This window comes from Lotus japonicus, chromosome 2 (assembly GCF_012489685.1).
Source record: "Lotus japonicus ecotype B-129 chromosome 2, LjGifu_v1.2".
NCBI classification, from domain to species: Eukaryota; Viridiplantae; Streptophyta; class Magnoliopsida; order Fabales; family Fabaceae; genus Lotus; species Lotus japonicus.
Genome location: NC_080042.1, coordinates 25,360,760 through 25,370,086, shown reverse-complemented (window position 1 = coordinate 25,370,086; position 9,327 = coordinate 25,360,760). Strand labels below are relative to the sequence as shown.

The window sequence follows — 9,327 nt, the reverse complement described above, 5'->3', positions numbered from 1 at the left end:
CCCGCATAACTTTACGGATGCGATCATACCAGCACTAATGCACCGGATCCCATCAGAACTCCGCAGTTAAGTGTGCTTGGGCGAGAGTAGTACTAGGATGGGTGACCTCCTGGGAAGTCCTCGTGTTGCATCCCCTTTTGCCGTTTTTTCGCAATTCCTTATTTTTTTTTTTAATTCCTTAGAAGCCTCGGATGAATACGAAGTGAACTACAAAGTTGAAGACAAAAATAAAGTAATTGCACGCTTGTTTGCCGTTTTTTCGCAATTCCTTATTTTTTTTTTAATTTCTTAGTTTAACGCATATTATGTTTTAACCCGCATAACTTTACGGATGCGATCATACCAGCACTAATGCACCGGATCCCATCAGAACTCCGCAGTGAAGTGTGCTTGGGCTAGAGTAGTACTAGGATGGGTGACCTCCTGGGAAGTCCTCGTGTTACATCCCCTTTTGCCGTTTTTTTCGCAATTCCTTATTTTTTTTTTTAATTTCTTAGAAGCCTCGGATGAATACGAAGTGAACTACAAAGTTAGAAGACAAAAATAAAGTAATTGCACGCTTGTTTGCCGTTTTTTCGCAATTCCTTATTTTTTTTTTAATTTCTTAGTTTAACGCATATTATGTTTTAACCCGCATAACTTTACGGATGCGATCATACCAGCACTAATGCACCGGATCCCATCAGAACTCCGCAGTTAAGTGTGCTTGGGCGAGAGTAGTACTAGGATGGGTGACCTCCTGGGAAGTCCTCGTGTTGCATCCCCTTTTGCCGTTTTTTCGCAATTCCTTATTTTTTTTTTTAATTTCTTAGAAGCCTCGGATGAATACGAAGTGAACTTCAAAGTTGAAGACAAAAATAAAGTAATTGCACACTTGTTTGCCGTTTTTTTCGCAATTCCTTATTTTTTTTTTAATTTCTTAGTTTAACGCATATTATGTTTTAACCCGCATAACTTTACGGATGCGATCATACCAGCACTAATGCACCGGATCCCATCAGAACTCCGCAGTTAAGTTGCTTGGGCGAGAGTAGTACTAGGATGGGTGACCTCCTGGGAAGTCCTCGTGTTGCATCCCCTTTTGCCGTTTTTTCGCAATTCCTTATTTTTTTTTTTAATTTCTTAGAAGCCTCGGATGAATACGAAGTGAACTACAAAGTTGAAGACAAAAATAAAGTAATTGCACGCTTGTTTGCCGTTTTTTCGCAATTCCTTATTTTTTTTTTAATTTCTTAGTTTAACGCATATTATGTTTTAACCCGCATAACTTTACGGATGCGATCATACCAGCACTAATGCACCGGATCCCATCAGAACTCCGCAGTTAAGTGTGCTTGGGCGAGAGTAGTACTAGGATGGGTGACCTCCTGGGAAGTCCTCGTGTTGCATCCCCTTTTGCCGTTTTTTCGCAATTCCTTATTTTTTTTTTTAATTTCTTAGAAGCCTCGGATGAATACGAAGTGAACTACAAAGTTGAAGACAAAAATAAAGTAATTGCACGCTTGTTTGCCGTTTTTTTCGCAATTCCTTATTTTTTTTTTAATTTCTTAGTTTAACGCATATTATGTTTTAACCCGCATAACTTTACGGATGCGATCATACCAGCACTAATGCACCGGATCCCATCAGAACTCCGCAGTGAAGTGTGCTTGGGCTAGAGTAGTACTAGGATGGGTGACCTCCTGGGAAGTCCTCGTGTTACATCCCCTTTTGCCGTTTTTTTCGCAATTCCTTATTTTTTTTTTTAATTTCTTAGAAGCCTCGGATGAATACGAAGTGAACTACAAAGTAGAAGACAAAAATAAAGTAATTGCACGCTTGTTTGCCGTTTTTTCGCAATTCCTTATTTTTTTTTTAATTTCTTAGTTTAACGCATATTATGTTTTAACCCGCATAACTTTACGGATGCGATCATACCAGCACTAATGCACCGGATCCCATCAGAACTCCGCAGTTAAGTGTGCTTGGGCGAGAGTAGTACTAGGATGGGTGACCTCTGGGAAGTCCTCGTGTTGCATCCCCTTTTGCCGTTTTTTCGCAATTCCTTATTTTTTTTTTTAATTTCTTAGAAGCCTCGGATGAATACGAAGTGAACTTCAAAGTTGAAGACAAAAATAAAGTAATTGCACACTTGTTTGCCGTTTTTTCGCAATTCCTTATTTTTTTTTTAATTTCTTAGTTTAACGCATATTATGTTTTAACCCGCATAACATTACGGATGCGATCATACCAGCACTAATGCACCGGATCCCATCAGAACTCCGCAGTTAAGTTGCTTGGGCGAGAGTAGTACTAGGATGGGTGACCTCCTGGGAAGTCCTCGTGTTGCATCCCCTTTTGCCGTTTTTTCGCAATTCCTTATTTTTTTTTTTAATTTCTTAGAAGCCTCGGATGAATACGAAGTGAACTACAAAGTTGAAGACAAAAATAAAGTAATTGCACGCTTGTTTGCCGTTTTTTCGCAATTCCTTATTTTTTTTTTAATTTCTTAGTCTAACGCATATTATGTTTTAACCCGCATAACTTTACGGATGCGATCATACCAGCACTAATGCACCGGATCCCATCAGAACTCCGCAGTTAAGTGTGCTTGGGCGAGAGTAGTACTAGGATGGGTGACCTCCTTGGGAAGTCCTCGTGTTGCATCCCCTTTTGCCGTTTTTTCGCAATTCCTTATTTTTTTTTTTTAATTTCTTAGAAGCCTCGGATGAATACGAAGTGAACTACAAAGTTGAAGACAAAAATAAAGTAATTGCACGCTTGTTTGCCGTTTTTTCGCAATTCCTTATTTTTTTTTTAATTTCTTAGTTTAACGCATATTATGTTTTAACCCGCATAACTTTACGGATGCGATCATACCAGCACTAATGCACCGGATCCCATCAGAACTCCGCAGTAAGTTTGCTTGGGCGAGAGTAGTACTAGGATGGGTGACCTCCTGGGAAGTCCTCGTGTTGCATCCCCTTTTGCCGTTTTTTCGCAATTCCTTATTTTTTTTTTTAATTTCTTAGAAGCCTCGGATGAATACGAAGTGAACTACAAAGTTGAAGACAAAAATAAAGTAATTGCACGCTTGTTTGCCGTTTTTTCGCAATTCCTTATTTTTTTTTTAATTTCTTAGTTTAACGCATATTATGTTTTAACCCGCATAACTTTACGGATGCGATCATACCAGCACTAATGCACCGGATCCCATCAGAACTCCGCAGTTAAGTGTGCTTGGGCGAGAGTAGTACTAGGATGGGTGACCTCCTGGGAAGTCCTCGTGTTGCATCCCCTTTTGCCGTTTTTTCGCAATTCCTTATTTTTTTTTTTAATTCCTTAGAAGCCTCGGATGAATACGAAGTGAACTACAAAGTTGAAGACAAAAATAAAGTAATTGCACGCTTGTTTGCCGTTTTTTCGCAATTCCTTATTTTTTTTTTAATTTCTTAGTTTAACGCATATTATGTTTTAACCCGCATAACTTTACGGATGCGATCATACCAGCACTAATGCACCGGATCCCATCAGAACTCCGCAGTTAAGTGTGCTTGGGCGAGAGTAGTACTAGGATGGGTGACCTCCTGGGAAGTCCTCGTGTTGCATCCCCTTTTGCCGTTTTTTCGCAATTCCTTATTTTTTTTTTTTAATTTCTTAGAAGCCTCGGATGAATACGAAGTGAACTACAAAGTTGAAGACAAAAATAAAGTAATTGCACGCTTGTTTGCCGTTTTTTTCGCAATTCCTTATTTTTTTTTTAATTTCTTAGTTTAACGCATATTATGTTTTAACCCGCATAACTTTACGGATGCGATCATACCAGCACTAATGCACCGGATCCCATCAGAACTCCGCAGTTAAGTGTGCTTGGGCGAGAGTAGTACTAGGATGGGTGACCTCCTGGGAAGTCCTCGTGTTGCATCCCCTTTTGCCGTTTTTTCGCAATTCCTTATTTTTTTTTTTAATTTCTTAGAAGCCTCGGATGAATACGAAGTGAACTACAAAGTTGAAGACAAAAATAAAGTAATTGCACGCTTGTTTGCCGTTTTTTTCGCAATTCCTTATTTTTTTTTTAATTTCTTAGTTTAACGCATATTATGTTTTAACCCGCATAACTTTACGGATGCGATCATACCAGCACTAATGCACCGGATCCCATCAGAACTCCGCAGTTAAGTGTGCTTGGGCGAGAGTAGTACTAGGATGGGTGACCTCCTGGGAAGTCCTCGTGTTGCATCCCCTTTTGCCGTTTTTTCGCAATTCCTTATTTTTTTTTTTAATTTCTTAGAAGCCTCGGATGAATACGAAGTGAACTACAAAGTTGAAGACAAAAATAAAGTAATTGCACGCTTGTTTGCCGTTTTTTTCGCAATTCCTTATTTTTTTTTTAATTTCTTAGTTTAACGCATATTATGTTTTAACCCGCATAACTTTACGGATGCGATCATACCAGCACTAATGCACCGGATCCCATCAGAACTCCGCAGTTAAGTGTGCTTGGGCGAGAGTAGTACTAGGATGGGTGACCTCCTGGGAAGTCCTCGTGTTGCATCCCCTTTTGCCGTTTTTTCGCAATTCCTTATTTTTTTTTTTAATTTCTTAGAAGCCTCGGATGAATACGAAGTGAACTACAAAGTTGAAGACAAAAATAAAGTAATTGCACGCTTGTTTGCCGTTTTTTCGCAATTCCTTATTTTTTTTTTAATTTCTTAGTTTAACGCATATTATGTTTTAACCCGCATAACTTTACGGATGCGATCATACCAGCACTAATGCACCGGATCCCATCAGAACTCCGCAGTTAAGTGTGCTTGGGCGAGAGTAGTACTAGGATGGGTGACCTCCTGGGAAGTCCTCGTGTTGCATCCCCTTTTGCCGTTTTTTCGCAATTCCTTATTTTTTTTTTTAATTTCTTAGAAGCCTCGGATGAATACGAAGTGAACTACAAAGTTGAAGACAAAAATAAAGTAATTGCACGCTTGTTTGCCGTTTTTTCGCAATTCCTTATTTTTTTTTTAATTTCTTAGTTTAACGCATATTATGTTTTAACCCGCATAACTTTACGGATGCGATCATACCAGCACTAATGCACCGGATCCCATCAGAACTCCGCAGTTAAGTGTGCTTGGGCGAGAGTAGTACTAGGATGGGTGACCTCCTGGGAAGTCCTCGTGTTGCATCCCCTTTTGCCGTTTTTTCGCAATTCCTTATTTTTTTTTTTAATTTCTTAGAAGCCTCGGATGAATACGAAGTGAACTACAAAGTTGAAGACAAAAATAAAGTAATTGCACGCTTGTTTGCCGTTTTTTCGCAATTCCTTATTTTTTTTTTAATTTCTTAGTTTAACGCATATTATGTTTTAACCCGCATAACTTTACGGATGCGATCATACCAGCACTAATGCACCGGATCCCATCAGAACTCCGCAGTTAAGTGTGCTTGGGCGAGAGTAGTACTAGGATGGGTGACCTCCTGGGAAGTCCTCGTGTTGCATCCCCTTTTGCCGTTTTTTCGCAATTCCTTATTTTTTTTTTTAATTTCTTAGAAGCCTCGGATGAATACGAAGTGAACTACAAAGTTGAAGACAAAAATAAAGTAATTGCACGCTTGTTTGCCGTTTTTTCGCAATTCCTTATTTTTTTTTTAATTTCTTAGTTTAACGCATATTATGTTTTAACCCGCATAACTTTACGGATGCGATCATACCAGCACTAATGCACCGGATCCCATCAGAACTCCGCAGTTAAGTGTGCTTGGGCGAGAGTAGTACTAGGATGGGTGACCTCCTGGGAAGTCCTCGTGTTGCATCCCCTTTTGCCGTTTTTTCGCAATTCCTTATTTTTTTTTTTAATTTCTTAGAAGCCTCGGATGAATACGAAGTGAACTACAAAGTTGAAGACAAAAATAAAGTAATTGCACGCTTGTTTGCCGTTTTTTCGCAATTCCTTATTTTTTTTTTAATTTCTTAGTTTAACGCATATTATGTTTTAACCCGCATAACTTTACGGATGCGATCATACCAGCACTAATGCACCGGATCCCATCAGAACTCCGCAGTTAAGTGTGCTTGGGCGAGAGTAGTACTAGGATGGGTGACCTCCTGGGAAGTCCTCGTGTTGCATCCCCTTTTGCCGTTTTTTCGCAATTCCTTATTTTTTTTTTTAATTTCTTAGAAGCCTCGGATGAATACGAAGTGAACTACAAAGTTGAAGACAAAAATAAAGTAATTGCACGCTTGTTTGCCGTTTTTTCGCAATTCCTTATTTTTTTTTTAATTTCTTAGTTTAACGCATATTATGTTTTAACCCGCATAACTTTACGGATGCGATCATACCAGCACTAATGCACCGGATCCCATCAGAACTCCGCAGTTAAGTGTGCTTGGGCGAGAGTAGTACTAGGATGGGTGACCTCCTGGGAAGTCCTCGTGTTGCATCCCCTTTTGCCGTTTTTTCGCAATTCCTTATTTTTTTTTTTAATTTCTTAGAAGCCTCGGATGAATACGAAGTGAACTACAAAGTTGAAGACAAAAATAAAGTAATTGCACGCTTGTTTGCCGTTTTTTTCGCAATTCCTTATTTTTTTTTTAATTTCTTAGTTTAACGCATATTATGTTTTAACCCGCATAACTTTACGGATGCGATCATACCAGCACTAATGCACCGGATCCCATCAGAACTCCGCAGTTAAGTGTGCTTGGGCGAGAGTAGTACTAGGATGGGTGACCTCCTGGGAAGTCCTCGTGTTGCATCCCCTTTTGCCGTTTTTTCGCAATTCCTTATTTTTTTTTTTAATTTCTTAGAAGCCTCGGATGAATACGAAGTGAACTACAAAGTTGAAGACAAAAATAAAGTAATTGCACGCTTGTTTGCCGTTTTTTTCGCAATTCCTTATTTTTTTTTTAATTTCTTAGTTTAACGCATATTATGTTTTAACCCGCATAACTTTACGGATGCGATCATACCAGCACTAATGCACCGGATCCCATCAGAACTCCGCAGTTAAGTGTGCTTGGGCGAGAGTAGTACTAGGATGGGTGACCTCCTGGGAAGTCCTCGTGTTGCATCCCCTTTTGCCGTTTTTTCGCAATTCCTTATTTTTTTTTTTAATTTCTTAGAAGCCTCGGATGAATACGAAGTGAACTACAAAGTTGAAGACAAAAATAAAGTAATTGCACGCTTGTTTGCCGTTTTTTCGCAATTCCTTATTTTTTTTTTAATTTCTTAGTTTAACGCATATTATGTTTTAACCCGCATAACTTTACGGATGCGATCATACCAGCACTAATGCACCGGATCCCATCAGAACTCCGCAGTTAAGTGTGCTTGGGCGAGAGTAGTACTAGGATGGGTGACCTCCTGGGAAGTCCTCGTGTTGCATCCCCTTTTGCCGTTTTTTCGCAATTCCTTATTTTTTTTTTTAATTTCTTAGAAGCCTCGGATGAATACGAAGTGAACTACAAAGTTGAAGACAAAAATAAAGTAATTGCACGCTTGTTTGCCGTTTTTTTCGCAATTCCTTATTTTTTTTTTAATTTCTTAGTTTAACGCATATTATGTTTTAACCCGCATAACTTTACGGATGCGATCATACCAGCACTAATGCACCGGATCCCATCAGAACTCCGCAGTTAAGTGTGCTTGGGCGAGAGTAGTACTAGGATGGGTGACCTCCTGGGAAGTCCTCGTGTTGCATCCCCTTTTGCCGTTTTTTCGCAATTCCTTATTTTTTTTTTTAATTTCTTAGAAGCCTCGGATGAATACGAAGTGAACTACAAAGTTGAAGACAAAAATAAAGTAATTGCACGCTTGTTTGCCGTTTTTTTCGCAATTCCTTATTTTTTTTTTAATTTCTTAGTTTAACGCATATTATGTTTTAACCCGCATAACTTTACGGATGCGATCATACCAGCACTAATGCACCGGATCCCATCAGAACTCCGCAGTTAAGTGTGCTTGGGCGAGAGTAGTACTAGGATGGGTGACCTCCTGGGAAGTCCTCGTGTTGCATCCCCTTTTGCCGTTTTTTTCGCAATTCCTTATTTTTTTTTTTAATTTCTTAGAAGCCTCGGATGAATACGAAGTGAACTACAAAGTTGAAGACAAAAATAAAGTAATTGCACGCTTGTTTGCCGTTTTTTCGCAATTCCTTATTTTTTTTTTAATTTCTTAGTTTAACGCATATTATGTTTTAACCCGCATAACTTTACGGATGCGATCATACCAGCACTAATGCACCGGATCCCATCAGAACTCCGCAGTTAAGTGTGCTTGGGCGAGAGTAGTACTAGGATGGGTGACCTCCTGGGAAGTCCTCGTGTTGCATCCCCTTTTGCCGTTTTTTCGCAATTCCTTATTTTTTTTTTTAATTTCTTAGAAGCCTCGGATGAATACGAAGTGAACTACAAAGTTGAAGACAAAAATAAAGTAATTGCACGCTTGTTTGCCGTTTTTTCGCAATTCCTTATTTTTTTTTTAATTTCTTAGTTTAACGCATATTATGTTTTAACCCGCATAACTTTACGGATGCGATCATACCAGCACTAATGCACCGGATCCCATCAGAACTCCGCAGTTAAGTGTGCTTGGGCGAGAGTAGTACTAGGATGGGTGACCTCCTGGGAAGTCCTCGTGTTGCATCCCCTTTTGCCGTTTTTTCGCAATTCCTTATTTTTTTTTTTAATTTCTTAGAAGCCTCGGATGAATACGAAGTGAACTACAAAGTTGAAGACAAAAATAAAGTAATTGCACGCTTGTTTGCCGTTTTTTTCGCAATTCCTTATTTTTTTTTTAATTTCTTAGTTTAACGCATATTATGTTTTAACCCGCATAACTTTACGGATGCGATCATACCAGCACTAATGCACCGGATCCCATCAGAACTCCGCAGTTAAGTGTGCTTGGGCGAGAGTAGTACTAGGATGGGTGACCTCCTGGGAAGTCCTCGTGTTGCATCCCCTTTTGCCGTTTTTTCGCAATTCCTTATTTTTTTTTTTAATTTCTTAGAAGCCTCGGATGAATACGAAGTGAACTACAAAGTTGAAGACAAAAATAAAGTAATTGCACGCTTGTTTGCCGTTTTTTTCGCAATTCCTTATTTTTTTTTTAATTTCTTAGTTTAACGCATATTATGTTTTAACCCGCATAACTTTACGGATGCGATCATACCAGCACTAATGCACCGGATCCCATCAGAACTCCGCAGTTAAGTGTGCTTGGGCGAGAGTAGTACTAGGATGGGTGACCTCCTGGGAAGTCCTCGTGTTGCATCCCCTTTTGCCGTTTTTTCGCAATTCCTTATTTTTTTTTTTAATTTCTTAGAAGCCTCGGATGAATACGAAGTGAA

General features: G+C 39.2%; 30 non-coding genes across 30 annotated transcripts; all 30 read left to right on the top strand.

Annotated features, from left to right (window-relative positions):
- Positions 1-15: 15 nt before the first annotated feature.
- On the top strand, positions 16-134 carry LOC130742009 (5S ribosomal RNA). Its single transcript, XR_009020876.1, has one exon. It is a non-coding gene; the product is annotated as a 5S ribosomal RNA (ribosomal RNA).
- A 195-nt stretch (positions 135-329) lies between these two features.
- Positions 330-448, top strand: LOC130742131 (5S ribosomal RNA). Its single transcript, XR_009020997.1, has one exon. It is a non-coding gene; the product is annotated as a 5S ribosomal RNA (ribosomal RNA).
- Positions 449-645: 197 nt separating this feature from the next.
- Positions 646-764, top strand: LOC130742008 (5S ribosomal RNA). The gene has a single exon (XR_009020875.1). It is a non-coding gene; the product is annotated as a 5S ribosomal RNA (ribosomal RNA).
- A 196-nt stretch (positions 765-960) lies between these two features.
- On the top strand, positions 961-1,078 carry LOC130742127 (5S ribosomal RNA). The gene has a single exon (XR_009020993.1). It is a non-coding gene; the product is annotated as a 5S ribosomal RNA (ribosomal RNA).
- Positions 1,079-1,273: 195 nt separating this feature from the next.
- LOC130742007 (5S ribosomal RNA) lies at positions 1,274-1,392 on the top strand. Its single transcript, XR_009020874.1, has one exon. It is a non-coding gene; the product is annotated as a 5S ribosomal RNA (ribosomal RNA).
- A 196-nt stretch (positions 1,393-1,588) lies between these two features.
- On the top strand, positions 1,589-1,707 carry LOC130742130 (5S ribosomal RNA). Its single transcript, XR_009020996.1, has one exon. It is a non-coding gene; the product is annotated as a 5S ribosomal RNA (ribosomal RNA).
- Positions 1,708-1,903: 196 nt separating this feature from the next.
- Positions 1,904-2,021, top strand: LOC130742088 (5S ribosomal RNA). The gene has a single exon (XR_009020956.1). It is a non-coding gene; the product is annotated as a 5S ribosomal RNA (ribosomal RNA).
- Positions 2,022-2,216: 195 nt separating this feature from the next.
- LOC130742125 (5S ribosomal RNA) lies at positions 2,217-2,334 on the top strand. The gene has a single exon (XR_009020991.1). It is a non-coding gene; the product is annotated as a 5S ribosomal RNA (ribosomal RNA).
- Positions 2,335-2,529: 195 nt separating this feature from the next.
- LOC130742091 (5S ribosomal RNA) lies at positions 2,530-2,649 on the top strand. Its single transcript, XR_009020959.1, has one exon. It is a non-coding gene; the product is annotated as a 5S ribosomal RNA (ribosomal RNA).
- A 196-nt stretch (positions 2,650-2,845) lies between these two features.
- Positions 2,846-2,963, top strand: LOC130742157 (5S ribosomal RNA). Its single transcript, XR_009021021.1, has one exon. It is a non-coding gene; the product is annotated as a 5S ribosomal RNA (ribosomal RNA).
- Positions 2,964-3,158: 195 nt separating this feature from the next.
- On the top strand, positions 3,159-3,277 carry LOC130742006 (5S ribosomal RNA). Its single transcript, XR_009020873.1, has one exon. It is a non-coding gene; the product is annotated as a 5S ribosomal RNA (ribosomal RNA).
- Positions 3,278-3,472: 195 nt separating this feature from the next.
- Positions 3,473-3,591, top strand: LOC130742005 (5S ribosomal RNA). Its single transcript, XR_009020872.1, has one exon. It is a non-coding gene; the product is annotated as a 5S ribosomal RNA (ribosomal RNA).
- A 197-nt stretch (positions 3,592-3,788) lies between these two features.
- On the top strand, positions 3,789-3,907 carry LOC130742004 (5S ribosomal RNA). Its single transcript, XR_009020871.1, has one exon. It is a non-coding gene; the product is annotated as a 5S ribosomal RNA (ribosomal RNA).
- Positions 3,908-4,103: 196 nt separating this feature from the next.
- On the top strand, positions 4,104-4,222 carry LOC130742003 (5S ribosomal RNA). Its single transcript, XR_009020870.1, has one exon. It is a non-coding gene; the product is annotated as a 5S ribosomal RNA (ribosomal RNA).
- A 196-nt stretch (positions 4,223-4,418) lies between these two features.
- Positions 4,419-4,537, top strand: LOC130742002 (5S ribosomal RNA). Its single transcript, XR_009020869.1, has one exon. It is a non-coding gene; the product is annotated as a 5S ribosomal RNA (ribosomal RNA).
- Positions 4,538-4,732: 195 nt separating this feature from the next.
- Positions 4,733-4,851, top strand: LOC130742001 (5S ribosomal RNA). The gene has a single exon (XR_009020868.1). It is a non-coding gene; the product is annotated as a 5S ribosomal RNA (ribosomal RNA).
- Positions 4,852-5,046: 195 nt separating this feature from the next.
- On the top strand, positions 5,047-5,165 carry LOC130741999 (5S ribosomal RNA). The gene has a single exon (XR_009020866.1). It is a non-coding gene; the product is annotated as a 5S ribosomal RNA (ribosomal RNA).
- A 195-nt stretch (positions 5,166-5,360) lies between these two features.
- Positions 5,361-5,479, top strand: LOC130741998 (5S ribosomal RNA). The gene has a single exon (XR_009020865.1). It is a non-coding gene; the product is annotated as a 5S ribosomal RNA (ribosomal RNA).
- A 195-nt stretch (positions 5,480-5,674) lies between these two features.
- LOC130741997 (5S ribosomal RNA) lies at positions 5,675-5,793 on the top strand. Its single transcript, XR_009020864.1, has one exon. It is a non-coding gene; the product is annotated as a 5S ribosomal RNA (ribosomal RNA).
- Positions 5,794-5,988: 195 nt separating this feature from the next.
- On the top strand, positions 5,989-6,107 carry LOC130741996 (5S ribosomal RNA). Its single transcript, XR_009020863.1, has one exon. It is a non-coding gene; the product is annotated as a 5S ribosomal RNA (ribosomal RNA).
- Positions 6,108-6,302: 195 nt separating this feature from the next.
- On the top strand, positions 6,303-6,421 carry LOC130741995 (5S ribosomal RNA). Its single transcript, XR_009020862.1, has one exon. It is a non-coding gene; the product is annotated as a 5S ribosomal RNA (ribosomal RNA).
- A 196-nt stretch (positions 6,422-6,617) lies between these two features.
- On the top strand, positions 6,618-6,736 carry LOC130741993 (5S ribosomal RNA). The gene has a single exon (XR_009020860.1). It is a non-coding gene; the product is annotated as a 5S ribosomal RNA (ribosomal RNA).
- Positions 6,737-6,932: 196 nt separating this feature from the next.
- Positions 6,933-7,051, top strand: LOC130741992 (5S ribosomal RNA). Its single transcript, XR_009020859.1, has one exon. It is a non-coding gene; the product is annotated as a 5S ribosomal RNA (ribosomal RNA).
- A 195-nt stretch (positions 7,052-7,246) lies between these two features.
- LOC130741991 (5S ribosomal RNA) lies at positions 7,247-7,365 on the top strand. The gene has a single exon (XR_009020858.1). It is a non-coding gene; the product is annotated as a 5S ribosomal RNA (ribosomal RNA).
- Positions 7,366-7,561: 196 nt separating this feature from the next.
- On the top strand, positions 7,562-7,680 carry LOC130741990 (5S ribosomal RNA). The gene has a single exon (XR_009020857.1). It is a non-coding gene; the product is annotated as a 5S ribosomal RNA (ribosomal RNA).
- A 196-nt stretch (positions 7,681-7,876) lies between these two features.
- On the top strand, positions 7,877-7,995 carry LOC130741989 (5S ribosomal RNA). The gene has a single exon (XR_009020856.1). It is a non-coding gene; the product is annotated as a 5S ribosomal RNA (ribosomal RNA).
- A 196-nt stretch (positions 7,996-8,191) lies between these two features.
- Positions 8,192-8,310, top strand: LOC130741987 (5S ribosomal RNA). The gene has a single exon (XR_009020854.1). It is a non-coding gene; the product is annotated as a 5S ribosomal RNA (ribosomal RNA).
- Positions 8,311-8,505: 195 nt separating this feature from the next.
- Positions 8,506-8,624, top strand: LOC130741986 (5S ribosomal RNA). Its single transcript, XR_009020853.1, has one exon. It is a non-coding gene; the product is annotated as a 5S ribosomal RNA (ribosomal RNA).
- Positions 8,625-8,820: 196 nt separating this feature from the next.
- On the top strand, positions 8,821-8,939 carry LOC130741985 (5S ribosomal RNA). Its single transcript, XR_009020852.1, has one exon. It is a non-coding gene; the product is annotated as a 5S ribosomal RNA (ribosomal RNA).
- Positions 8,940-9,135: 196 nt separating this feature from the next.
- LOC130741984 (5S ribosomal RNA) lies at positions 9,136-9,254 on the top strand. The gene has a single exon (XR_009020851.1). It is a non-coding gene; the product is annotated as a 5S ribosomal RNA (ribosomal RNA).
- Positions 9,255-9,327: the final 73 nt, after the last annotated feature.